General features: G+C 47.2%; 1 protein-coding gene across 14 annotated transcripts in view; it reads left to right on the plus strand.

The window, feature by feature from the left end:
- Window positions 1-23,913, plus strand: part of NRXN2 (neurexin 2) — a 1,344,669-nt gene that overhangs the window by 477,374 nt on the left and 843,382 nt on the right. Inside the window, exon 1 of one of the 14 annotated variants that reach the window (XM_068260064.1) lies at window positions 21,443-21,574. The exons of the other annotated variants lie outside the window; for them this stretch is intronic. The gene's annotated coding sequence lies outside the window, so the exon portion shown is untranslated. Of the gene's footprint in view, window positions 1-21,442; window positions 21,575-23,913 lie in introns of those variants that run through there. 14 annotated transcript variants of the gene reach the window in all.

Here is a 23,913-nt window from a genome sequence, read left to right on the forward strand (position 1 = left end):
TACATGAAAGGACAGGGTTAAGGGTTAAGTTCCAAAAGAGTGATTGTCCCTCCAAAAAGGTACAGTTGATGGCTATGCTTGGGAGCTACACAGGAATGTCTTTACATGTGTGCACTCGCAGCATGCTTGATAAACATCCAAAGAAGAGGGAAGAGGAGGAGCCTCTGGAGAGATAAAAGGACTAAGGAGGTAGAGACAGCCAGGGCTCTGTTCACACTTAGAAAGACCATAGCAATACTGTGACAGTTCATTCCTACTTTGTGAATGATTGAGTTTGTGTTACAGCAGTCATGTGAATACATGCACAGGGTAATCCAATACAGCCTGGACAGTAGCCGTCTGAGATGTCACAGATGCAAATGACCTTTGCTCCTGGGAAAGTAGATTGCAGGTCCTTCCTTTCAATCAACAATCCTATTAAACACATTCAGTCATATTGACAATACTTAAATCCCCACTTTAGGCACAAAAACAACCAGTAACCAGTAAGTGACAGCACTTGTTTTTATCTGTGCATAAGCTATTTGATTATCGGCTGTCAAAACACCTGTAGACCTAATTTGAATACATACATACATACATGGAGTTGGTTGTGTAGCTGTGTTCCAGTTTGTCAGCAAGGCTCTCTGGGCATGGATTTTATTTTGTGCCAGGTGTGTGCTGCAGAATGTGGCTGGTATGGGGGCACTTGATTCATTTTAAAGCATTTGTTTTACATCAGATAAGAAAGTGACTTGTAGACAAGATAAGCACAAAAAAGTAAAAAAATAAAAAAATAAGCTATGTCTTAAGGTGTTAGCACAAAACTTAAAGGGGAACTGAAGAGAGAGGTATATGGAGGCTGTCATGTTTATTTCCTTTTAATCAATACCAGTTGCCTGGCAGCCCTGCTGGTCTATCTTTCTGCAGTAGTATCTGATTAAAACCAGAAACAAGCATGCAGCTAGTCTTGTCAGATCTGACTTTAAAGTCTGAACCACTGAAACACCTGATCTGCTGCATGCTTGTTCAGGGGCTATGGCTAATAGTATTAGAGGCAGAGGATCAGCAGGGTTGCACGGCAATTGGTATTGTCTAAAAGGAAATAAACATGACAGCCTCCATATACCTCTCTCTTCAGTTCCCCTTTAAGCATAGTCTCCTCAAAAAACAGCTTACTGGTGGTGGTTTAGTTCCCCTTTCAATGCTGGCCACTGCTGCTGATATTGAGACATTTGGCAGGTTTGGGCTTATCATTGGTACAATAGTTTGCGGAGCTGTACTTACTGCTCCCAGCAGTGACCTAGCAATAGAGGATGCAGAGGTTGAAAGTGACTGCATTAGGACCACTTGACCTGAGGGGCCTTCAAATGGCCCTACTTCAATCTTTGCATTAGCTTTTTATTGGTGCCCTAGTAGTAATGATTACCCTTGTATGCACTTTGAATAGTGGTAATCATTAACAAATCATGATTTTCTCTGCTTACACCTCTCTCATACAGTGGCTATTCTCAGAAAGCTGGCAGAATAAAATAGTAACCAATTAAAACCAATTAAAATGTTGGTGACGGGGGTGGACCCGTCTCCCCAACAAAAACACACAACCGCTGTGTCTGATATAACAATTTTAATCAAATTTAGTGAGTACTCCAACAAAAAATTGCAACGCGTTTCTCGGGTCTCAAGCCCGCTTCCTCAGGCAAAAATGCAACAGGGGTAACAGCGCAGTATGCAGAGACGCTACACTAGCTTACACTACTGCGCTGTTACTCCTGTTGCATTTTTGCCTGAGGAAGCGGGCTTGAGACCCGAGAAACGCGTTGCAATTTTTTGGAGTACTCACTAAATTTGATTAAAATTGTTATATCAGACACAGCGGTTGTGTGTTTTTGTTGGGGAGACGGGTCCACCCCCGTCACCAACATTTTAATTGGTTTTAATTGGTTACTTTTTTATTCTGTTGGCGCCTCTGTTCCTTTTCTTGCACATTGGAATCCACCTGGTGGATGGGTGTTATACCCTTTCTTTTCTACGGAGAGCGACTTCTTTTAGCCTGAGTGGGGACAGGTCTAATTTCCCCATAAGCATTGAAAGTGGTTGCGTGAGGCTGGCAACATATACTTGTAAGTATTATCTCGTCTATTACTTAATACGCAACTTGTTTATCAGTAATACACAATTGGGGGCTCTCGATTGTCTTTTTGCTTTTTCCACATATTCTCAGAAAGCTGTTTTTTTAGGTCTGTATTAAGATTATTATACAGAACCGGAGAACCGATTATAAAATGAGATGTGGGGCCATGATTCTTGTAGCTACATCACTGGTTTTTAACTGTGAAAATGGTTGACTTGCCCCCATGTAGGGATGGCCCTGACAGGCCCGGCCCTAGACTTTTTGCCTCCTGAGGCAATTTTCAAAGAAATCGCCGCCCCCCCCCCCCAAGCCGTGGGTGTGGGGGGCCGCCCGAGCTGGAGGGGACAGCGGGCAGGAAGGGGGTATTGGGCCTAGCGGCGGGGAGGGGGGTCGGACCCCCCCCCTCCCTCGTCGGGGTCCCCCGTCCTCCGCTCCCCTCCAGCTTTAACAAGGTCCGTGCTGGCTGCAGCTATTTGTAAGAGGCAACGGGCGGGGATTACTCACCTCTTCCTCGTTCCAGGCCAGCGTGCGCTCCACTGACGTCACTTCCTGTGCGTAGCAGGAAGTGACCTGGAACGAGGAAGAGGTGAGTAATCCCCGCCCGTTGCCTCTTACAAGTAGCTGCAGCCAGCACGGACCTTGTTAAAGCTGGAGGGGAGCGGAGGACGGGGGACCCAGGCGAGGGAGGGACCCCCCTCCCCGCCGCTAGGCCCAATACCCCCTTCCTGCCCGCTGTCCCCTCCAGCTCGGGCGGCCCCCCACACACAAGGACGGGCGGGTGCCGCCCCCCCAGAAGTGCCGCCTGAGGCAAAAGTTTCACCCCGCCTCATGGGCGGGCCAGCCCTGGGCCCTGATTAGGATTACTCATGGAGAAGCATGTGATCAGTTTGATCAGCTGATAGATTTGTAAGGTCCTGATTTGCAGTGATGACTTCCTGGTTCAACACATGATCAGGACCAGCTGATCAAACTGATCACATGCTTCTCCATGAGTTCTCCTAAGCAGGGCCATCCCTACCCCCATGTTACTTATGAAAGTGAACTGAGCATCAACTGTGTGGTTCTTGACTGCCACTTATCTGGGAACAGGTGATAAGGGTGCGACTCATGGCCCAAGAAATGGGCGCCACCCTTGCTGCCCATGTTTAACAAGATAATTATCAGCCGCAGCCAGTAGTTTGGCACCCTAGGAGGAGATGGTAGGAAGGTTATTTGGTGTTGGACAGTTGCAGCTACAACTGGGGTACCAGAAGATATAGCAGTGGGAAGAATGTTCCCTTACAATGTTATGAATTGTGGAATTTGGATTTCAAACAATTGAGGCGGGAAGGGGAGGAGGGGGCAGAGGGGCTGTAGCTGGAGTGCCTGGGGAAGATGCAGTCAGGGAAAGATGTGTATACCATGATGCCCAATGTTAGTGTTACAACAGTGAAACTATTCTATTGGCATTACCTTGCTCCTTTATTAAATGTACAGTATGTACCTATCTGCCCATCTAATCTGTGAGTGCGGCTTTTACACGGTGAGGAATGCAGTTGCTATGGGATAAGTGATTGAAATGAATGGTACTGTGGACACCAGGCTTAAGAAATCACTTGTGCTTGGAGTTGGTTTTTAGTACATTTCTACAATTTTGGAAGGCATCATGGCTCATGAAGTCTTGATATGTTGCCAAAATTGGTATTTCTGTTTGCCTTTTCTGATGTAGTCGGTTACTCCCCCTGAGAATCACCCATGCTGTGACACAAAAAAGCCCTTTAATTTCCTCACTCCCGCACTGCCATACCGCTTTAAGTAACTGACAGAAAAGTAATTTGTGTACAGACTCCAATCTGCATCTCTTTAGATGTAGCGGACAAATTATTTAATAGAGAACGGGGAGCTGAATAGTAGAGCAGGGGAGGGGGGTGTATGCAGAGAGTTGTGGTAGAGTAGAGTGCAGTAAAAATGATAATGGTGGGAATGTGGTAGCAGTTTAGAAGATAAACAAAGCAGAATGGAATCATTAAAGTGACAGTAATTGCTCTCACAGATCACTGACTGCAGAACAGAACAGATACAAACACTGCTTTATTTTTTATAAGAAAACTTAATGTTAGAAGTAAATGGAAGGTGGCTTTGCTAACTTACTTCAGACATTTTACTTGCCTTGATGCAGTCCAGAATACGTCCTTCCTACCTTGGGGTGAGTGTGATCATTGGTGGCATGCTCTAGAGATTTTCACTGTATCCGAGAGTTCCGCAAAATTTGGTAGATTAGTTCTGGACCATGCTAATTGAAAGCTATGCCGTGTTTGGGACCTGTTATCCCTGTCAAGGCGTGGATTTCAATTAGCCTGCCGAACGCTACTGCCGATCACGCCACTCTCTCTTGTCGCTAAAACCCACTTGCCCTGCTGTTGGTATGAGCCAGTCAGGAGCCAATCTCATTCACTTCTGACCCCATGATCACTGTGATCCAATCTCATTGGCTTAGCTCACATTGATCACAGGGTCAGTAGCCAATGAAATCAGCTCCTGACAGGCTTACAGAGCTCTGCTGTCATATCAAGTAGTGGTGCTCAAATACCCCTTTTTAAAATTCGAGTTTGGTCGAATTCGAATAGTAAATTATTCGAGGTCAGTCGAATATTCGAGTCGAATAAATTTTACTATTCGATTCGACCTCGGACTTCGAGCTCACTATTCGAGTCGGTATTCGAGCTCATTATTCGAGCTGACTATTCGAATTGGCCTTAAAAAGCTTCCCAACACTTGTTTTGAGGGTGAATGATGCAAGAAACATATTTTTTTCCAAGTAACAACAGCAAGTGATTATGTGGGGATGTTCCTTTAAAAAAAAAAAAAGGTGAAAAGAGAAGTTGTGTCCAGAATTTTGTTCAGTACTGTATATACTTCTTCTTCTTCTTCTTCTTCTTTATCTTCTATATCTTCTTCTTCTTCTTCTATATCTTCTTCTTCTTCTTCTTCTTCTTCTTCTTCTTCATCTTCTTCATCTTCATCTTCATCTTCTTCATCTTCATCTTCTTCATCTTCATCTTCTTCATCTTCTTCTTCATCTTCTTCATCTTCATCTTCTTCTTCATCTTCTTCATCTTCTTCATCTTCATCTTCTTCATCTTCTTCTTCATCTTCTTCATCTTCTTCATCTTCATCTTCTTCATCTTCATCTTCTTCATCTTCTTCATCTTCTTCATCTTCTTCTTCATCTTCTTCATCTTCTTCATCTTCATCTTCTTCATCTTCTTCATCTTCATCTTCTTCATCTTCTTCTTCATCTTCTTCATCTTCATCTTCTTCATCTTCTTCATCTTCTTCATCTTCATCTTCTTCATCTTCTTCTTCATCTTCTTCATCTTCTTCATCTTCATCTTCTTCATCTTCTTCATCTTCATCTTCTTCATCTTCTTCATCTTCTTCATCTTCATCTTCTTCATCTTCTTCTTCATCTTCTTCTTCTTCTTCTTCTTCTTCTTCTTCTTCTTCTTCTTCTTCTTCTTCTTCTTCTTCTTCTTCTTCATCTTCTTCATCTTCTTCTTCTTCTTCTTCTTCATCTTCTTCTTCTTCATCTTCTTCTATATCGTCTTCTTCTTCACTTATTTCTCTTTTCATTTTTTTTTTTTTAAAGAAATGCAGCTATTTTTGAGCGTAACAACAAATAGCTGGTGGCGCACGCATGTTGGAAGCGCCATTGTATGTGCTCCCTGGCAGTGGAAACACACAGACAGCAGGAGGTAAATTCAGCAGCAGGAGGAGGAGGATGAGTGTGTGGCAGCATGCAGTCAATGAGGCAGGCAGCGTGACATAATAGCCCTGGTACCTAGCGGTGATACCAGGGCTGTAAATAAACACAACAGGAGGTCCCAGACAGCGGTCGTGCAGCCCACATTGTGTCCAATACACAACTGGGACAACACAGTTTTCAACCCGGGCACCTCAGAAAAATTAAACCTTTTTTTGTAATGGTTTCGTAGTTTTGGTTTTACAACCAATTACACAGATATATAGCTATTTTTTGACGTAATAGCTGGTGGCAGAGTGGCAGCAGAAGGTAAATCTGTGTACCCTGGCGGTGGGAAACACAGACAGACAGCAGCAGCAGCAGGAGGAGGAATGGGGGAGTAATTATGTGAGCAGCTATTGTTTGACGTAATAGCTGGTGGCAGTGTGGCAGCAGAAGGTAATTCTGTGTACCCTGGCAGTGGGAAACACAGACAGACAGCAGCAGCAGGAGGAATGGAGGAGTAGTGTGAGTGTGGCAGCAGGTAGGCAGCGTGACATAATAGCCCTGGTACCTAGCGGTGATACCAGGGCTGTAAATAAACACAACAGGAGGTCCCAGACAGCGGTCGTGCAGCCCACATTGTGTCCAATACACAACTGGGACAACACAGTTTTCAACCCGGGCACCTCAGAAAAATTAAACCTTTTTTTGTAATGGTTTTGTAGTTTTGGTTTTACAACCAATTACACAGATATATAGCTATTGTTTGACGTAATAGCTGGTGGCAGAGTGGCAGCAGAAGGTAAATCTGTGTACCCTGGCGGTGGGAAACACAGACAGACAGCAGCAGCAGCAGGAGGAGGAATGGAGGAGTAATTATGTGAGCAGCTATTGTTTGACGTAATAGCTGGTGGCAGTGTGGCAGCAGAAGGTAATTCTGTGTACCCTGGCAGTGGGAAACACAGACAGACAGCAGCAGCAGGAGGAATGGAGGAGTAGTGTGAGTGTGGCAGCAGGTAGGCAGCGTGACATAATAGCCCTGGTACCTAGCGGTGATACCAGGGCTGTAAATAAACACAACAGGAGGTCCCAGACAGCGGTCGTGCAGCCCACATTGTGTCCAATACACAACTGGGACAACACAGTTTTCAACCCGGGCACCTCAGAAAAATTAAACCTTTTTTTGTAATGGTTTTGTAGTTTTGGTTTTACAACCAATTACACAGATATATAGCTATTGTTTGACGTAATAGCTGGTGGCAGAGTGGCAGCAGAAGGTAAATCTGTGTACCCTGGCGGTGGGAAACACAGACAGACAGCAGCAGCAGCAGGAGGAGGAATGGAGGAGTAATTATGTGAGCAGCTATTGTTTGACGTAATAGCTGGTGGCAGTGTGGCAGCAGAAGGTAATTCTGTGTACCCTGGCAGTGGGAAACACAGACAGACAGCAGCAGCAGGAGGAATGGAGGAGTAGTGTGAGTGTGGCAGCAGGTAGGCAGCGTGACATAATAGCCCTGGTACCTAGCGGTGATACCAGGGCTGTAAATAAACACAACAGGAGGTCCCAGACAGCGGTCGTGCAGCCCACATTGTGTCCAATACACAACTGGGACAACACAGTTTTCAACCCGGGCACCTCAGAAAAATTAAACCTTTTTTTTTTTATGGTTTTTTGGTTTTTGGTTTTACAACCAATTTAGCTATTTTTTGACGTAATAGCTGGTGGCAGAGTGGCAGCAGAAGAAGGTAATTCTGTGTACCCTGGCAGTGGGAAACACAGACAGACAGCAGCAGCAGGAGGAGGAATGGAGGAGTAGGCGAGCAGCTATTGTTTGACGTAATAGCTGGTGGCAGAGTGGCAGCAGAAGGTAAATCATCTGTGTACCCTGGCAGTGGGAAACACAGACAGACAGCAGCAGCAGCAGCAGGAGGAGGTATGGAGGAGCAGTGTGAGTGTGGCAGCAGGTAGGCAGCGTGACATAATAGCCCTGGTACCTAGCGGTGATACCAGGGCTGTAAATAAACACAACAGGAGGTCCCAGACAGCGGTCGTGCAGCCTACATTGTGTCCAATACACAACTGGGACAACACAGTTTTCAACCCGGGCACCTCAGAAAAATTAAACCTTTTTTTTTTTATGGTTTTTTGGTTTTTGGTTTTACAACCAATTTAGCTATTTTTTGACGTAATAGCTGGTGGCAGAGTGGCAGCAGAAGAAGGTAATTCTGTGTACCCTGGCAGTGGGAAACACAGACAGACAGCAGCAGCAGGAGGAGGAATGGAGGAGTAGGCGAGCAGCTATTGTTTGACGTAATAGCTGGTGGCAGAGTGGCAGCAGAAGGTAAATCATCTGTGTACCCTGGCAGTGGGAAACACAGACAGACAGCAGCAGCAGCAGCAGGAGGAGGTATGGAGGAGCAGTGTAAGTGTGGCAGCAGGTAGGCAGCGTGACATAATAGCCCTGGTACCTAGCGGTGATACCAGGGCTGTAAATAAACACAACAGGAGGTCCCAGACAGCGGTCGTGCAGCCCACATTGTGTCCAATACACAACTGGAACAACACAGTTTTCAACCCGGGCACCTCAGAAAAATTAAACCTTTTTTTTTTTTAATGGTTTGTTTGGTTTTGGTTTTGCAACCAATATAGCTATTGTTTGACGTAATAGCTGGTGGCAGAGTGGCAGCAGAAGAAGGTAATTCTGTGTACCCTGGCAGTGGGAAACACAGACAGACAGCAGAAGGGCAGTACACAGCAGCCCACTGTAGGTGTAAAATGTGTGGCTGCAGGCGACGTAATAGTCAAAGTGAACCAGGCTGGCTTAGTGAGCAGGAGCCAGGAGGTGGTAAAGGGTGGTAAGGCACATTAACGATGGTTCCGGCAGCCAGTTCATGTCCCCCTCTCGCCGACAACAGGGGCCAGGAACTCGCCTTCCACCCACGCCTGGTTCATCTTCAGAAACGTCAGTCTGTCCACAGACTTGTGAGACAGACGTGAGCGTTTCTCGGTGACCACGCCACCAGCTGCACTGAAGCAGCGCTCGGACAGCACGCTGGAAGGGGGGCAGGACAGCACTTCCAGGGCGTACTGCGCTAGCTCGCTCCAGATCTCCATGCGCTTGACCCAATACTCCATGGGATCAACAGGGGCATCGCTGTCAAGCCCGCTGTACGACCCCATGTAGTCAGCCACCATGCGGGTCAGGCGCTGGCTGTGACCGGAGGAGGATGCTGCTGCATGCATCTCCTCTCTAGTCACTGCTGCCGGAGCCTCTACAGTCCTGTAGAGCTCGTGGCTGAGAGACAGCAGGTCTGTGGGGCGCTTGCTGCTGCTGGATGCAGGCACCTGCTGCTGCCTCTGTGCTGGCTGCTGGACAGTGGGGGTGGAAGGCTGGGGGAAGGCTTCCTCCAAGCGCTCAACAAGGGCCTGCTGCAAGCTCCTTATTTGTTGCGCTGGGTCTCCTCCTGCAGGCGGCAGGAACTGGCTCAACTTCCCCTTGAGGCGTGGGTCCAACATCATGCTGATCCAGATGTCCTCCCTCTGCTTCATCTGGATCACCCTGGGGTCCCTGCGCAGGCACCTCAGCATGTGCGCTGCCATTGGGAAGAGGCGGGCCACGTCTGCTGGCACATCGACGTCAGTGCTGTCCTCATCCTCCTCCTCTGCCGCCTCATCCTCTCTCCACCCCCGCACCAACTCAGCTGCGCTGTGCTGATCCCCCTCATCAGCAGCCAGGTCAGGGACCTCCACCAAGTCCTCCTCCTCCTCCCCCTCAGAGGTGGACTGCGCAGCTGGTTGCCGCTCCTGCTGGTCCAAGGCTGCCGCTCCCTGTTCCAGCAAAGCATCGAGGGCCCTGTTCAGCAGAGAAACCAGGGGCACCCACTCGCAGACCATAGCATGGTCCCTGCTCACCATGTTTGTGGCCTGCAGGAAGGGAGCCAGCACAAAGCACACCTGCTGCATGTGCCTCCAGTCATCATCGGGGACGATGGACGGGATGTTGCTGGTCTTGTCCCTTCTCTGAGCTGCGGAAACAGTGGCCAGGGCAAGGTACTGTTTGACAGCGTGCCTCTGTTCAACCAGACGCTCCAACATCGCCAGGGTGGAGTTCCAGCGAGTCGGAACGTCAAGGATCAGCCGATGGCGTGGCAGATCCAGCTCCTTTTGCACGTCTTCCAGGCTCGCACAGGCTGCAGCCGAGCGCCGGAAGTGACGCACAACATTCCTTGCCGTTTCCAGCAGTTCGCCCATCCCCTGGTAGGTGCGCAGGAACTTCTGCACCACCAGGTTCAGCACGTGGGCAAGACAGGGGATGTGGGTCAGGCTTCCACTGTCTATGGCAGCAACCAGATTGGCCCCATTGTCGGACACCACCTCTCCGACTCTGAGGCCTCTGGGGGTCAGCCAAATCCTCTCCTGCTCCTGGAGTTTGGCCAACACGTGGGCTGCCGTCAGCTTGGTCTTGCCAAGGCTGACCAAGTGCAGCAGCGCTTGGCAGTGGCGGGCCTTCACGCTGCTGCTGAGGCGGGGGGTTTGGCCAGGTGTGGCGGAGGATGGCAGAGGATCGGAGGAACCCGCTGCAGTTCCCCTGACCCTGCGGGGTGGCACCACCCACTGTGTTGCTGCTGCTGCTGCTGTGCCCGCTGCTGCTCTCCCATCCTCACCCCCTTCCACCAAGCTGACCCAGTGGACAGTGAAGGACAGGTAGCGGCCTGTCCCGAAGCGGCTGCTCCAGGAGTCCATGGTGACGTGGACCCTTTCACCAACCGCGTGCTCCAGCCCTCGCTCCACATTGGCCATCACAAAGCGGTGCAGTGCAGGAATGGCCTTGCGGGCGAAGAAGTGTCTGCTGGGGAGCTGCCAGTCTGGGGCTGCGCAAGCAAGCAGCGCCCGCATGTCGCTCCCCTCCTGCACGAGCGTGTACGGCAGGAGTTGGGAGCACATGGCCCGTGCCAGCAAGCCGTTCAGCTGCCGCACGCGACGGCTGCTGGGAGGCAGAGCCCTAACCACCCCCTGGAAGGACTCGCTCAAAAGGCTCTGGCGTGGCCTTTTGCTGACACGGGAATCAGCAGACACAGCGGAGGAGGCCACTGAGGACTGGCTGCCAGAACAGGCCTCAGTGTCGGCGGCAGGAGTTGCAGAGGGGGGAGGAGCAGTGCGTTTCCGCACTCCTGCTGGTGCTGCTGGAGGAGCAGGAGGGCGGGTGGCTGCTGTTGCTGCTGCTGCTGCTGAAGGCTGTGCAGTGATGGGTGTGGTGCCACTGCCAGCACCAGATACCTTCAGCCTCTGGAACTCCTCATGCTGGTGGAAATGTTTAGCCGCAAGGTGGTTGATGAGCGAGCTGGTGCTGAACTTTAAGGGGTCTGCACCTCTGCTCAACTTCCGCTGACAGTGGTTGCAAGTGGCGTACTTGCTGTACACAGTGGGCATGGTGAAAAAGCGCCAGATTGGTGACAGAAACATCCCCCTACGGCATGGAAGCGCTGCTGCCTGTCTCCCTGTGGTGGTTGGGGGGGGGGCTTGGGTGCGGCTGGTGGTGGTACTGGCTGATGCTGCTGCTGCTGCTGCTGAGCCTGAGACACCAGCAGGCTGTGGGACGCTGCCAATGCTTGCAATGATGCGCCTCCTTGCAAGGCCCACAAGCGCATCCTCCTCCTCCTCCGAGCTGCTGAGGACGACATCCCCTGGAGGTGGTGGCACCCAGTCTCTGTCTGTCACCGGGTCATCACCATCATCCTCCCCCTCCTGAAACATGTCCTGCTGGGATGATGACCCCCCAAACTCCTCTCCTGATGCATGGATGGGCTGCTTGACTGTCGCCACAGTCTTGCTGTCCAATCCCTCATCCCCCAAAGTGCCCATCAGCATCTCCTCCTCAAAATCGCCAACAACAGCAGACAATTGACTCATCATGCCTGGGGTCAAAAGAGTGCTGAATGACAGGTCGGCGACTGACGGTGAACTGGCCTCCTCCCCAGACCCTGCTGGGCGGCTGCTGCGAACAGGGGTGGTGGTGGTGGTGGTGAGGGTGGAGGCCTCGGATGCAGAGCTGATGGCGGGCTGCTCATCCTCCGTCATGAGTTGCACCACAGTGTCTGCATCCTTTTCCTCAATGGGACGTTTCCGACCCGGCTGGAGGAAAATCGGAGCAGGTGCTACACGCTGCTGCTGCTCTGTCTCTGCAGCGTGAGTTGCAGATGCTCCTGCTGGGCGGCGCCCAAGGCGTCCACGGCCAGTGGCTATGGGAGGAATGTTAGCCACTGACGCTGCTGCTGCTGCTGCGGAACTGTGCATGGTGGCGCGCCCGCGGCCGCGGCTTGCCACAATGCTGCTCCCTCTCCTCCTGATTCCCTTGCTGCCCTTCCCCTTGCCCAAACCGCGCTGGCTGCCACTTCCAGACATCTTCAATGTTTTGGGCGTATAGACAAAACTTTTTTAAAAGGGCGGATGAAAAGTGGGGTACTTTAATGGAGTGGGTTGGTTGGTGAGGTGACTGAGTGAGTGTCCCCTAGTACAGTAAGTAAGTAGTAACAGTCAGGAAGTACAACTAGCAGTTACAATAATCAGTAGTAATCACAAGTAAATTTAGTGTGTGTACACTCAGACAGTGAGTGCACGCACGCAGGAGCTAGTAGCCTATGAACACAGTGACTGAGTGTCCTAGACTCCTAGTACAGTAAGAGTAAGTAATAACAGTAAGTAGAACTAACTAATTACAATAATCAATCAGCGATCAGAAGGAAATGGAGTGTGGGTGTGTGTACACTCAGACAGTGAGTGCACGCACGCAGGAGCTAGTAGCCTATGAACACAGTGACTGAGTGTCCTAGACTCCTAGTACAGTAAGAGTAAGTAGTAACACCAGTAAGTAGAACTAACTAATTACAATAATCAATCAGCGATCAGAAGGAAATGGAGTGTGGGTGTGTGTACACTCAGACAGTGAGTGCACGCACGCAGGAGCTAGTAGCCTATGAACACAGTGACTGAGTGTCCTAGACTCCTAGTACAGTAAGAGTAAGTAATAACAGTAAGTAGAACTAACTAATTACAATAATCAATCAGCGATCAGAAGGAAATGGAGTGTGGGTGTGTGTACACTCAGACAGTGAGTGCACACACGCAGGAGCTAGTAGCCTATGAACACAGTGACTGAGTGTCCTAGACTCCTAGTACAGTAAGAGTAAGTAATAACAGTAAGTAGAACTAACTAATTACAATAATCAATCAGCGATCAGAAGGAAATAGAGTGTGTGTTGTGTGTGTACACTCAGACAGTGAGTGTGCACACGCAGGAGCTAGTAGCCTATATGAACAGTGACAGTGAGTGTCCCTACGGGTACAGTAAGAGTAAGTAGTAAGTAAGTACAACTAACAATAATCAATCAGTAATCAGAAGGAAATAGAGTGTGTGTACACACAGACAGTGAGTGAGTGCACACACGCAGGAGCTAGCTAGTAGCCTATAAACAGTGACAGTCAGTGAGTGTCCTACTCCTAGTACAGTATAACTACAATACTATTAGTAAAGGACAGCAGAAATACTGGTATAGATGAGAGAAATAAACAGAGGACAGCTGCCCACAGAGGCAAGGCCCCCCTGAGGCCTAAACCTGTAAGCTTGCAGCAGCTGCCTGCAGTTCTCTAATGTAACACACAAGCTACTAACTAAAATACAATGTCTATCTAACTAACAACAATATAGGTGTATATGGCAGGTGTAGGTGAGCAAAAACGCTAGGTAAATGACCACAATAGAGCACTTGCTAAGCCAAAGCACAAAGGAGCAACTCTCTCTCTGTACAAGTATCAGGCAAGGACGGAGAAACGTAACATGGCGGCCGCTATTTATAGGGTAGGGGCTGGCCAGGGTCCCCCTCTGTGATTGGCTGCCGTCAGAGGGCCTGGGAGCCCTCTGATTGGCTCTAAGGACATCAATCTGGGCTATGACGCTATTCGAGCTCGGTACCGAGCTCGAATAGCGCCGGTTTGCTCGAATAGCTCGAATAGTGAATGGGCTATTCGAGTGTACTCGGATAGCCCATTCGAATAGCTCCAGCTATTCGGAGCTCGAATACCGAGCTCGAATAGCTGAAAAAGAGCTCGAATATTCGAGCTACTCGAATATTCGAGCTCTGCTGAGCACCACTAAGTGAGAGTGGGATTTAGCAATGGGTGAGCGGTGAGAACGGCAACAGCGGCAATTCAGTGCAGTGAGATGTCAGTAAACCCCATTTCTGGTACCAGCAGAGGGCCAGAGACTGCTGGTACGCAGGTGGTTAAGCGAACTTGCGGTCAATTACAAAGCCTCTACACATGCTATGATCACCAAATGTGCCAGGTATGTTGGAGAGAATAGTGGGAGAAAATATAAAAACAATTCAAAAAGACCTTGTGGTTTTGAGAAACATTTAATAATAATGTTTTGGTTTTTTGAAAATGCTATAAAATGACAGATAATGTATTCTTACCCATTGTTATTGCAACTGCCTTTAGATCTCTGGCATAAGCAGTGAATTTGCTGGCAGGATTTCCTGTTGGTCAGTACACTGACAGTGAAATGGATGTCAGGAAACCCCAGGCCAAATTTCAGTGCATTTGCTAGGCATCGCTGTACAGCCCAATATTAGGATCCCTGGAAAATATACATACTAATTGTTGTCTAAGTAAGAAAAAGATCACATAGTTCCCCTACTCCCAGATTATTTAACCTCTTGGCTGGTGTAGCTACCAGCTACAATTTGGAGACCAGACGTGGAGGTCTGCACCCTGAGCTGTAACAGCCCACATAATCTGACATGGGGGCTCTGAGAGAGATGAGCAGCAAAGCCTAACCCCTCCCCCAAAACCCTTGCCCATGTCACAGACGAGGGCCCGATGCTCAACTCCAGTACCGAGGAAGTGGTTTGGGTATTCACCCTCACACCTGTGAGCGTAGGCCCCAGGGAGGTAGCTTATGGTAAACATTTAAAGGACATTCAAGGTGAAAATAAACAGATGAGAAAAACAATTGTATCTATCCTCCTTCTCCTAAAAATGACTTTTTAAGATATCCCACAGTTTTATTTTTTTGTTAAATCTAGTTTTTTCTGTTTCATTGTCTCTGCTCAATGACACCTTTATTGAAGTATGCTAGAGCTCAAATCTAGGAATTATTGACACTTAGGGCTTGATTAACTAAACCGTGATAACTCCTATCACGGCCGTTTTCACGCGCATTTTCGCGTTTGCGTGCGATTGCGAATTTGCATGTGCAATCACAAGTTTTCACGCGTAATCGTGAGCTTTCACGCAAAATATAGATTTTCTGCGAAAATTCACGTTTGCGCTCAAAACTGCGGAATTGCACTCGCAAATTCATGATCGCGCGTAAACGCGAACATGCGCACGCAAAACGGCCATATGATGAGTTATAATGGTTTAGTGAATCAATCCCTTAATCTCTTTTCTCCGCAAGGAAGCCATTTACTGACAGGAAAGTGTTTTATGGCTGTAATTACTTATCAGTGAGGGTTATGCTATAGTCTGACCCAGTCCCGACCCAAATAGTAAATGTCACTTGCATACCTGATGTTTAACTCTTTCAGGTAGAGAAAGAAAAAAAAAGAAACAGCCTAGTTATTTGTGTGCTAGGCACTGTACATACACATGTCTATCTCATCATGCCCCATGTCACTTCGGTTGTCCTTTAAGATTGAGGAATATCCAGATTGGCCTGATAAAAAGCAGCTGGACAATTTTTTTCTTTATCTGTATACTCTGGTGTCCATGATTTTATTGCAATTTAGCAAAGAGCAATCATATCTCCCGAAATTGTTTAGTTGATCGTTATTGGAGGATATAATTGAAAGTGGCATTCAGACTTAGGCCTCGTTCACAGTTAGTGCGCTTCTGTCCACTTTTTATCAGCACATCAATTTTACAGATTGATACGCATTGCTGAAAAGCGGAAAGAAGTGCACTCGTGTGTACAGGCCCTTAAACTACAGTACATACACACACGAGTTGGTTCTCGAGGAGGCGAGCCCATCTCTGTGGAAAATCTACTGTGTGTACAGCTTCCCCAATGCATCACTGAGAGATCTGAGGTGCCGGATTGTCTTGGTCGACAATCGGATTGTCTTGTCCCCCCCCCCCCACACACACACACAGGTAACAGCAACATATCTGTACAGCAACCAGGCCCCAGACTGTCAGATGAAGGATCGAGTCTCAATCCTTGTGAGTGGCATTCTTTGTGTGTGTGTATGCGTCTTTAGAAAGTAACTGATATGAGGATAGTTAAAGAGAACCTGAACTGAAAATAAAAAGTCAAAATACCCATACCTAGGACATGCCTACCTCCCGTGTAGTCCACTACTCAATCTCTTTCTCCTCTCCTGCATCCTGTTTGTCCACTGTGATCAATGGATTTCGCCGTCCTCCATTTTTAAAATGGCCATTGCCCCATAACAGCTTACTGGTCAGCACACTGTTAAACTGTAATATTGCCCACTTGAGCCCTAGGGAAACACGGACATTACCTTGCACATTCAGTTGTAACTGACAGCTGCTGAAATATTACTGAGAGCAACTGGTATATTTCAGTTCTGACAAAATATTGTCATAACTGGAAGGGATCACTGTAAGAAGAAAATGGTGAGCCTCTGAGAGGAACTGACGGTGAGGTAAGTATGTAATATTCATTTGCAGCTACGTCATGTGTTTATTTTAAATAATTTTCCTCACTTCAGGTTCCCTTTAAAACATTAACTGCACAAATTCAGTCTTGTTTGTTTTATTATTCGATTTTGTTAAATACAAATCAGGGCATTCAGTGTGAGCTGGTCCTCTGTATTCTGGTTCCTCTAGTTTCCTAGTTACCAGGTTACCAGGTTCTGCCATACTGTTAGATGGAGATCCCAATGATTGATTTCCTCCTCACAGATAATCAGACCTCTCTATACGGTTTCTGGGCCATTGTTCTCCCTCTAGAAGGTAGATCCAGTCCTCGCTGAGGGTCCTTCTGAACTTAAGGCCCTCATTGCGGAAATGAAACAGAACGTACAGCACATATTATCAGGCTGTTTAAGTGCCAGCCAAAGTGTTCCCATTCGGTGTAGGAGAAATTAGTAGTGTATGAAAATGTGTTGCTTTCCTGATGCTTCCTGTGCTTGAACGTACGTTTGTGAATAAACATATAATCACAGCAGTCGTGGTGGAGTGAGATGGAAGAGGAGGTAGCGATGGTTAGTAATGGCAGAGCAATTCGGGACAGGAAGCTACAGAGATCATTGGTAATGGAAAGAGACAGGAAGATTGTGTCATAGTTGTTCCGGAATAATTTTCATACATTTCTCTAAGTTTTAAAGGGAATGTGCTTTTTGTGTTTTTTAAAAGGATTTTTTTTTTTATTTATTTATAATTTTTGTATTTATATTATAATTTTTACACAGGACATCTTGTAGTGCTACACGTTCAGCTACACTATCCCTTGTCACAGGCCTGGGACAGGCAGCTGCCATATTTGTGTACCCCATTCCCCTTGCTTCATCTAGTCAACTGTGTCACCTTCCTATTAGTGTTGGGCGAACAGTGTTCGCCACTGTTCAGGTTCTGCAGAACATCACCCTGTTCAGGTGATGTTCAAGTTCGGCCGAACACCTGATGGTGTTCGGCCAAACCGTTCGGCCACATGGCCGAACTAAGAGCGCATGGCCGAACGTTCCCCGAACGTTCGGCTAGCGCTGTGATTGGCCGAACGGGTCACGTGGTTCGGACCCGAACGCGCTCTGATTGGCCGAACTGTCACGTGGTTCGGGTAAATAAATACCCGAACCACGTCATATCTCCGTCATTTGTCTGTGGGTTTAGCTTTGGGTAGGCAGGCAGGGTAGTTCGCGCTCCAGCCACGCTAGCCAGGGTTCCCCCAGTCATTGTGTCGCTGCTGGGAATAGTAGTACACCGCTCGCTCAGCCACACTATATAGCATTGTGTTTACTGCCACTCTGTGTACCTCGCTCAGCCACACTATATAGCATTCTGTTTACTGCCACTCTGTGTACCTCGCTCAGCCACACTATATAGCATTCTGTTTACTGCCACTCTGTGTCTGCTGGGAATAGTAGTACACCGCTCGCTCAGCCACACTATATAGCATTCTGTTTACTGCCACTCTGTGTACCTCGCTCAGCCACACTATATAGCATTCTGTTTACTGCCACTCTGTGTCTGCTGGGAATAGTAGTACACCGCTCGCTCAGCCACACTATATAGCATTCTGTTTACTGCCACTCTGTGTACCTCGCTCAGCCACACTATATAGCATTCTGTTGCCGGTCCCTGTTTATGGAACCTCTCATGTTTATTACATTTATGACTGCATGGCGGTAAAAAGCATGCTATCCGCACGCTTCTTGTCCTTATGCAAGGCCTGGGTTGTTGTGTCTCAAAGCGTGGCCTTCTCCTCCTGCGCCTCCTCCTGTTCCATCACGTGTGCTGCTGCTGCTGGGTTAGCGTTGCCGGTCCCTGTTTATGGAACCTCTCATCTTTATTACATTTATGACTGCATGGCGGTACAAAGCATGCTATCCGCACGCTTCTTGTCCTCATGCAAGGCCTGGGTTGTTGTGTCTCAAAAAGCGTGGCCTTCTCCTCCTGCGCCTCCTCCTGTTCCATCACGTGTGCTGCTGCTGGTGCTGGGTTAGCGTTACCGGTCCCTTTTCCTGGAACCTCTTCTCTGTATTACATTTATGACTGCATGGCGACAAAAAGCATGTTACCTGTGCAAAGAAACATGACATTTTCCACATTTAAAAGACAGTTTTTACTTTGAAACTTTACAATCAATTTTCTCAAAAACTATAAGCTCTTTTTCAAATATTTTTTTTCCTCTTGTACCCACTCCCAAGGTGCACATACCCTGCACATTTGGGGTATGTAGCATGTAAGGAAGCTTTACAAAGCACGAAAGTTCAGGTCCCCATTGACTTCCATTATGTTCGGAGTTCGGCGCGAACACCCGAACATCGCGGCGATGTTCGGCGAACGTTTGTGAACCCGAACATCTAGGTGTTCGCCCAACACTACTTCCTATCTCTTGTGACAGACCTGGTATAGGCAGCTGTCATATGTCTACCCCATCCTTCTTTCCTGATCTAGTCAGCTGTTTAGCCTTCCTATTACTTGTCACAGGCCTGGTACCTGGTATGCGCAGCTGCCATATTTGTGTTCCCCATCCTCCTTACCTGATCTAGCCAGCCGTTTCATCTTTCCATCTCTTCTCAAAGCTCTGGTATAAGCACAATAAGGGAAAGAGGCGCCCTGATTTGTATAAAAGCTTTTAAAACCAGTTTAAAAAAGAAAAATGAGGTATCTTACCTCAATGACGAAATCTCTGTAAACTTACAAAAGATTTTTATCTTGAGAGGCTCCCTATGCTACATGATTTCTGTCATTTGGCACTGTATTGGCCTGAGGAAGCGGGCTCAACGCGTTGCCTGTGCTCAAATAAAAATCTTTTGTAAGTTTACGGAGATTTCATCATTGAAGTAAGATACCTAATTTTTCGTTTTCGTTTTTAAAAGCTTTTGTTCAGATCAGGGCGCTTCTTTCCCTTATTGTGCATAGTTATACCCCCGTACATGTTTTGTCCGAGGGGTGGTGACAGAACACCCGTTGTTTTACCACGGTTGATGTTTTGTCCATCCTTTTTCATGTAAGAGAGCGACCGCAACCAGGTTCGTCCAGGACCACCCCGAGTGGAGTCAGGTTTATGGTCTCCACCTGCTTCCTGTGGTCGGTTGCCCCTTGCAACCCTCCTTTGTGAGTAGCCCTTTCAATCAATCAATTTCTCCGCACACCTATTATTGACATACTGCACTATTGGGCTCCCTTTTTTGTCTCCTGTATTTTTTTCTATAGGGTGCCAAGACACCCCGACCACAATTTATCTGATATAGGCAGCTGGCTTCTTAAACTCTTTCTCTTCAACCTGATGTGGAAACGGATGGACACAGTGGACTGTATGGCATAGTGTGGACTAAGCTAGTGGTGTAACTACAAATCATGGGGCCCCTCAGCAAAACGTTGACTGGGCGCCTAAATGCTCACACTCCTTGCCTTGGTGCCCTTCATGGTCTTGGGGTCCATCTCACAAAGGTCATAAAACAAGTGTGGTCATACTGAGCTTCATGTCCATAACAAGTGTAGCAACAAAAACACCTGATCTGAAGTATAGTCCCTTGTATTGGAGGAAGATGCTGCTCCCCTCTAGTTATGCCCCTGGACTCAGCCTCACTTTCAAATGGAGCATGTATAATTTTGCTAAGTGCTACTCGTGTTGTGGTGATGTTGTAAATCAATCAATCAATCAATCAATCAATCATCATCATCATATTTTTTTAAAGTAATGGTCCAAGGTATTTGAGAAAAAAAAAGTTCCACTTACCCGGGGCTTCCTCCAGCCCATGGCAGCTGTCCTGTGCCCTTGCTGCAGCTCTGGAGGCTCCCGGTCTTCTCCGTTGCAGAACCGGACCTCGCAAGGTCGGGTTCCCGTTCGGCCTATTCTACGTTCCACAGCGCGGGTCACGTGGTCCCTGCGCAGGCACAGTAGTTCTGCGCCTGCACTCACGGGCTGAAGGAAGCCCCGGGTAAGTGGATCTTTTTCAAATACCTTGGATGTTTTCTTTAAGCTAAGAGATAGAGCTGGTATTTGGCCTTTGTAGGTGAGTCCCCATAATTTTTCTCATTCCCTTCTCCTTGACAGAACATAACGAATATGAGGGCTCAAACCCACTCGAGCATTTTTTTGAGCGTTTAGGGAGCGCTTTAAATCACTAGCGATTTCTTTAAATGCTCTGCCAATGTAAATAAATGTAACAAATTCCAAGAGCAAAATCACAGTCGCAGGACATGCAGCATTTTGGGAGCATTTGCCCTTCAATGTAAAGTATATAAGCACTGGCAAATCGCTCATGAATCGCTACACGATTTATGTGTGATTTTAAATTACTCCAAACTGTAAAAAAATATAATAAATTAAAAGGACCAATCAGAATTAAAATCGCAAATTGCAAATCGCTATCACAATCGCTGGCAAAAAGCTTACACTTTTTATAATCGCTAACACAAATACAAATGCCAAACTCACAGAAATATCATCAAATATCGGACCAATTTTCCTGTGAGTCATCCAATGTTGTATACATGATACGCTGCATGAAATGCCCCTCAAGAGGAATCTATATAGGAGAAACGGGACAAAAACTGCGCACAAGAATGAACCATCACCGCTTTAAAATCAATGAGGGTAAAATGGACACACCAGTGGGCCAACACTTCTGTGAACCAGGACACAGCATGCAAGATCTAAAAGTACTTGTTCTTAGGGGTAACTTCAAAAATGATCAATCAAGAAAAATTGCTGAGTACAAATTTATGAGAATGTTCAAGACATTAACAGAAGGTTTAAATTGTGGAACAGGATTCATGACACCTTATGTAACATGATTAATTTGGCTTCATGATCTTCAGAAACCTGCTGGATTTCATGTATGGTTGCACTACCTCACTTGCTCCAACCTGCTGATCACCTGACACCTAACGGATAAACAGTAACCAGCACAACTGTCATCTTCGTGTTTACCATTTATCTGCATCAGTGTTTTACTTCAGCTAACATCTGGAAATATGCCTGAAGAAGGGGACTAGATCCCAGAAAGCTGACATCATTTAACTCTTAGTTAGCCATTAAAAGGTATTATTTTTTACACAAAGTTGTTTTTTTCTACCTATATAATTTGTTTGGCTAACACGGTACAGAAACTTTTTTGCTTCTATAATCGCTAACAAAATTGTCGGAAAACACTTGTGAAATTGCTTACAAAATGTTCATTAAAAATGCTAGCGATTGTGCAAGCGATTTGCGACCGGCACCATCAATAAATGTATGCTCTTTTATTGATCATAGTTGCATAACAGCCAGTATAAGCAATGTTTCGAAGCCTGCTTCTTTCTCAAGCTTAGCTGAAAGGGCATAACTAGAGATGGCCCGAACCTCCGATTTTAGGTTCGCGAACCTTTGCCAAACGTTCGATTTGCACAAACTTTCACGAACCGCAATAGACTTCAATGGGGAGGCGAACTTTGAAAACTAGAAGAACTTATGCTGGCACAAAAGTGATGGGAAACATGTTTCAAGGGGTCTAACACCTGGAGGGGGGCATGACGGAGTGGGATAAACGCCAAAAGTCCCTGGGAAAAATCTGGATTGGACGCAAAGCAGCATTTTAAGGGCAGAAATCACATTGAATGCTAAGTTGCAGGCTTAAAGTGATTTACAACATCTTGCATGTGTATACATCAATCAGGGAGTGTAATTAGAGTACTGCTTAACACTGACACACCAAACTCACTGTGTAACGCACAGCTGTTTGCGTAGTGATGGCCGTGATGGACTGGTGCGCACCATGACGAGAGTGCAGGTGATGGAGGCTTTCCAGCCCATATAGTCGGGCTGAGGTAGCTGAATGACCGAACAGTGACTGTCCAGCTGATCAAATTTGGTATGTCCACAATGAAGCAACGACCTTATTATCTTTGGTGTGCCAACCCGACACACTCATATAGCCGTCGGTAATTGCTTCATTGTGATATGCATGCCCCTTCACAGCAGCAAGGTAATGATCATGAAAGGGAATGGCCACATGTACATGCCTTTTGTTTTGTTGTTGCAGCTGCAGGGCAGCCAGAAAAATTAGGCAGGCATGTACACGCGACGGCCTTAAAAATTCAGGAATCCGCCTGGAGTCCTGGACCTTGTTGGTGGTGGCGGAGAAGGCAGTCAAGCGGCCTACGGGCAGAGGTGCTGTGTGGGGAGCGACTTAGTCTTGGGGAAGGCAGCCAGTCACACGGCGTGCAGGCAGAGATGCTGTGTGTGGGAACTGACTTAGTCTTCGGGTGGGCAGTAGCCCTCCGGGATCCATGCCTCATTCATTTTGATAAAGGTGAGGTACTGAACACTTTTGTGACGTAGGCGACTTCTCTTCTCAGTGACAATGCCTCCAGCTGCGCTGAAGGTCCTTTCTGACAGGACGCTTGAGGCAGGGCAGGACAGAAGTTGGATGGCAAATTGGGACAGCTCTGGCCACAGGTCAAGCCTGCGCACCCAGTAGTCCAAGGGTTCATCGCTACTCACAGTGTCTACATCCACACTTAAGGAGAACCTGTACTGAGTAAAAATATTTAAAATAAACACATGAGGTAACTTCAAATGAACATTACATAGTTACCTTGCCATCAGTTCCTCTCAGAAGCTCACCATTTTCTTCTGACAATAATCCCTTCCAGTTCTGACAATATTTTGTCAGATCTGAAATATATCAGTTGCTGTCAGTTATAGCTGAGAGGAAAACTGATGTACCAGGTAATGTCCATGTTTCCCTATGGCTCAAGTGGGCGATGTATCAGTTTAACTGTGTGCTGACCAGAAAGCTGTTATGGGTAAAGGCCATTTTCAAAATGGAGGACGGAAAATTCCCTTGATCACAGTGAACAAACAGGACGCGGGAGAGGAGAAAGACACTGAGGAGTAGACTACATGAAAGGTAAGTATGACTTGTGTATGCTTATTTTGACTTTTAATTTTCAGTTTAGGTTTTCTTTAAGGCCAGTGCTGCGTAATATATTGGCGCTCTATAAATGCAATAAATAATAATAATAATAATAGTCTGCTACCTGCCGCTCCAGGCATTGGTGGAGGGTGGATCCAGAAGTGCTAAGGTGAGGCGTTGGACTAAAGAATGTCCACATGTCCGACATCACCATGAGATCGCTGGAGCGTCCTGTCCTTGCCTGCATGGACATGGGAGGAGGATTACTGGCAGTGGTACCTGGGACATGACAGTTTTCAAGCCGCCACCTCCAAAAAAATTACACAGCAATTGTGTTCAGATAATCACTATGGCACCTAGTGTTGGTACCACGGCACAGGTAAAACATTAAAAAGGAGAGGTTCAAGGAAGCGGTCGTACTGCCGCAGTTGGGGCCTCCCCACAACTGGGACAGCACACAGACACCTCCAAAAAAATGACACAG

Source organism: Hyperolius riggenbachi, chromosome 11, assembly GCF_040937935.1.
Source record: "Hyperolius riggenbachi isolate aHypRig1 chromosome 11, aHypRig1.pri, whole genome shotgun sequence".
In the NCBI taxonomy this organism is placed as follows: Eukaryota; Metazoa; Chordata; class Amphibia; order Anura; family Hyperoliidae; genus Hyperolius; species Hyperolius riggenbachi.